The sequence below is a fragment of the Morone saxatilis genome, unplaced genomic scaffold, assembly GCF_004916995.1.
Source record: "Morone saxatilis isolate NCDOM2014 unplaced genomic scaffold, NCSU_SB_2.0 Contig0, whole genome shotgun sequence".
NCBI classification, from domain to species: Eukaryota; Metazoa; Chordata; class Actinopteri; family Moronidae; genus Morone; species Morone saxatilis.
In genome coordinates, this window is record NW_023339650.1 from 3,195,367 (window position 1) to 3,200,550 (window position 5,184).

Genomic DNA, 5,184 nt, shown 5'->3' on the forward strand with positions numbered 1-5,184 from the left:
CAGGACCTGTAAGTGGATCAGGCACAGACATTAACCTTCCCTGTTTATTCCCCATGTTTCCACAGATTCACAGGTTTGCTTTGAACTTCTAATGGGCTTATCAGTCACACTTTGTTCTTACTCACACTGATCTTTCTATACTAAGGTATGGTCGGATCTTATCAGTCACACACAAAACCTTTGGGCATTTCAGATCAGCCAGGTGGCTTATATACATATGTTCCGAGAAATGCATCCTGGGAGTATACACAATGTATACTAGACACTGACTGAATCACCACAAAGTTTATAGTTTTTATTTTTCTTCACACATATGCCCTTATTGTTGCTGGTGGGACCTTTTTTCTGTCCCCAAACTCGTGGTTTACTGTCCACTAGGCATTTACAATCGTATATATTTAGTTCTTTTTTAGTCTTTTTAGTTGTCCTTTCTATTTTTTCTTTTTCTGTCTTTTTCTTTGCTTTAACGGTTTCGGCAACACCTGAAAGCGTCCAACACCTCCTTAGGTATTACTATGAGATCCTGCCCCACAACCTCTATAGGACATTACATGGAACCTTCCAACACCTCCTTAGGTTTTATTATGGGATCCTGCCCCACCACCTCCATTCTTATATAAAGTCCCGGTCTCTTCCACAAATGGTCTTGTGAGCTGTGACCCACTGCTGACCCTTATTGTCTGTAACCAACTGCTGAGCGGTCATTTCCTACCATGAAACACAACCCTGGACTCAGGACCATATACACTTACTAACCCTCCTAAAACAGTTATCTCCCACAGATTTGTCATAACATCTGCGTACATGATCCGATTGCAACGCAACTTCACACGTCTATGTGATAATATTTAGTAATAGTGAGAGTGCCACCTAGTGGTGGAAGGAAATGTCATTTTTTATACTTCCATGTTGTACTCCTAGCAGGATGATCAGATCTAGCTTAAATTTAGTCAGGAAATGTAAAACATGTTATTGATGATATTTCATGATTGTTATGACGGGTTGTCTGTGGCGTGGCATCAAATTTTGATTTACCGCCAGAACACACAAAGTTGCTATGACTTGAATGTACATTGTCCATTCGGCTCCAAACTTTACTTTACCTGATTAGAGTCCCGCCCTGAACACTTATATGTGATAATATTCATTAATAGTGAGCGCGCCACATAGTGGTGAAAGGAAATGTAATTTTTATACTTTTATGTATATCTTCCAGCAGATTGACCAGATCCAGATGAGAATCTGTCAGATGTTCCTTACGACGATGACAATGACATTTTATGAATCGTGCATGGAACCACTTTGCCATGGCGTTGTATCTGAAGAAAATCCTCCCAGGTAATTTATCGGACCAACATCAAAACTGGTCAGTACAGTTAAAAAATAATGCTGATTAAAAGTTGTGCTATTTGTGACTGTATATTGAAGGGCGTGTCTGTTGCGTGGCTGTTGCGTGGCGTCAAAGTCGGCCATTTGGAATTTTGCCGCCATTTTCTGCTATTTTTTGCGTTGTATTTGAACGAACTTCTCCTAGGGAATTTATTGGACCAACATCAAAACTGGTCAGTACAGTTAAAAAATAAGGCTGATTAAAAGTTGTGCTATTTGTGCATGTACGTTGAAGGACGTGTCTGTGGCGTGGTGTCGAAGTCGGCCATTTTTAATTTCTAGTCATTTTTGGCAATTTTTCATGTTTTATTTGAACGAACTTCTCCTAGGGAATATATCGGATCAATTTAAAAATGGTCAGTACAATCAAAACAAGCTGAAGATGAAAAGTTGTGCTATTTGTGACTAAGTCGAACCGCGTGCCGGTGACGACGTGTCGAATTCCGCCAATTCGCCATAAAACAGATAGTACTCATAACTTCAGTGTACAATGTCCAATCTCAGTGAAACTTCACATTTGATAAGAGTCCCGCCCTGAACACGTCTACATGACAATATTCAGATATAGTGATAGCGCCACCTACTGGCAACAGGAAGTAAGCGCTGCATGGCAACTTTGATCTGATTTACGTGAAGTTTTGAACGCCTAAGTCTTTTGCATGGTGTCTGAAACGCATGACGACGTAGAGCAGTCTCCCTCGGCTTCCGACGATGAGGGCTTGGGTGTGGGGCGCCGTGCAGGCCCCAACATGAGTCGACACCCCCAACGCTGCTTGCAGCTTTAATTTAAATTATTTTTTCTAGTCATTCACATCAATTTAAACTATCCATTCATATACAAGTAAAATAAAACACAATTCTATTATAAAAAATGCTTCTCATTTACCACAAAATAATTGCAAGGTCAGAGGTGAGAGCAGGTTTCGGGCAGACACTTGTTTGGCTACAAGATTAAATATATCTGATATGATATAAAAATGTATAGAAACTGCTTTTTTTTTGGTAGTATGATGTTAGTGACGTAAATATCTTTACATATACAGAATATTGTGCTTTGTGCTTTGCCTCTGGTTAATGTGCAATACTCTGGTTAATGTGCAATACTCTGGTTAATGTGCAGTACTCTGGTTAATGTGCAATACTCTGGTTAATGTGCAATACTCTGTTAATGTGCAATATTCTGCTTAATGTGCAATTCTGTCACTAATACTACATTTTTTAAGGATTCAGATCTCAACAATAAAATTTTCAGTACTGATTATTACAATTTATTCTTTACATTTCTGTCTGTCATATACTTAAGCATACATATATTGTTTATTGTATAAGTGTTTTATATATCATCATATAATGTATTATAATGTACATGCTTCAGAGTTGTATTATATTTTTCTTTTTCCTATATTTATTCTTCTATGTTTATTGTTGTTAGATACTGTAACATAATAGATAATGCTCTTTTGGAAAATCACAGGGGAAAGAAGGTCTGTTTTTGAGAAAGCCAGAGTTACTATGACAAGATGCGGACATGTCTTGCAAGCCAAACAGTCTGATTCTCTTTCATTTTGGTGGGCTCTTGTGTCTTTCCTTTGTGTAATATCCACTCAGTAGCCACTTCATTACCAACACCTGTCTGGTAAAGCTAACAGCCTGCTACTCCAAACATCACATTACGTGGCTGTAGCTCAATACACCCAGCATGCAGACACAGTCAAGGGGTTCAGTTACTGTTTGACTAAATCTCAAAATGAGCCAGATGTCTCGTCTACGTGACTTTGAATGTGTTGTGATTGCTGGTGCCAGACACAGGGAGCTTCAATGTCATGGTAACTGCTGGAACTCCTGGGATTTTCATTCACAGTTTAAAGGAAGTGAAGTGATAAACAAAACAAAAAAATGCAGTTAGCAGCAGTTTATGTGGCTAAAACACTCTGTCGCCAGGAAAGGTCAGAAGAGACTGGCCCAGACTTGTTAAAGCTAACAGGAAGGATATGCAAGCAGCAGCCGGACACAAGTTGTTTTCAAAAGTTCATTGCTGAACACAAAACTACTGGAACCTTGAAGAAAATTGAACACAGCAGCAATTTCTTCTTGTGCTTGAGAATGTATATAATCACTTCTGACCAGGATCACCAACAAACTGGGTCCATAAGGAACGGACTAAATCAGCGGTTACCAACCTTGGGTTCAGGACCCCCACTAGGGCTCGCCAAAGCTTCATGGGGGGTCACAAGGCCTTCTTTAAAGGAGTGCATTAAAAAAGTTTGTAGTTAAAACCAGAGTAAATAGATCAATACAGAGACAACTGTATAAAAAGCCATTTTACACAAACATCCTGCAGTTATTGTGTTTACTGTTTGTTTTAATGGTACAGTTTATCAGCTGTTCTGTACTGTTATACATTGAATAGAATATCCATAAAATATGTCACTTAGTCAGTTTACTCAATGACAGAAAAGGGTCCTTTAAGGAAAAATGTTAGGAACCAGTGGACAGACACAAACCAACTCTACTGTCAATCATGTAACAGTGGAATTCTTTTTTATTGAGAAAACAAGGTAATTATTTTTTCAGAGTATTGTGGTGGTATTAATGTCTCTATGTCATCTCGTTTTTTCTATAGCATTTATAAATCTTAAGTCATGTAAACACAACATGTATAATTTCTGTTATGCTGGAACTATTGTTGTAGTACAGTTATTAAAAAGCAGATGAATAAAAATTCAAAGTCCGTTTGGTTTAGTAAAGACTTGAAATTAAAAAAAATAAATAGATGAAATAATAACAAAATTTTAATTTTAATTTACAAAAATGTAAAAATAAAATCCCCAATTATCAAATATATGTGCAGGTAAATTAAAACATATATAAATATGCACAGAAATATATGAAAAATTGGGTTTTAATTTATATTTATATTTTTTCTACATTAGTTTAATGTCATATATGTTTTTATATTTACTTATTTCCATTTTTTTTGTTTACATGTATTTATGTTTTTAATACTTGAGGCTTTACTAATAATTAAGGCTTTTATTTCTACATTTCTGTCTATATTATTTCAATTGTTTATATCATTAATTAATTAATTAATTAAAATGGTAGCTTGGGTTCTCAGCTATCTAATGTTAATAGGATAGAGAATGTGCACCAGTATACAGTCTAATTATTGAGTAACAATAATGCATTATCAGTGGAAAGATCTTGACAAATTATGAGCAGTACATCACTCGTATTTGTTTGTGATAACTCGTATTTTATGACAACAAATGTGGAAATTGTGGAAATGTTTGTCTTTATCTTTCTGGTTTGCTACTTCTTTCCTCAACCAATTTTCACAATTCAGTTTTCAGGTGATGTCACACCCTCATAGGAACGCCTACTTGAGGGCAAAACAAGGCTTTCTTCTGCTGCCCATCAGTTATCTTAACGGTAGTGATAGATAATTGTTGTGGGATAGGATGCACTAATTGACGTGGAGCTCGGACTGGGTTGTGCTTTGCAAGAATAAAACCTTCTGTGTACCTTTCTGCCTTGTCACTAGAAAGTTTCTTTCTCTGGAGAGAAACTTGAGTTCTGGGAGAGACTTCTGTGTCTCTGTGCTGTAAATGAATTGCAGGTGACAAAAAAAAGTTAGAGAGGTGATCTAAATGTGCATGGCTTGAAATGAATGGGTAATTCACATGTCTCTTTTGCAGTTCTACAGAGTTTCCAGTGTCAGTTTGGTTGTTTTGCCCTCCAGAGCTATCAAAAAAGAAGCCTATTAAGTCTGTATGATTGTTAAAAATTATAAAA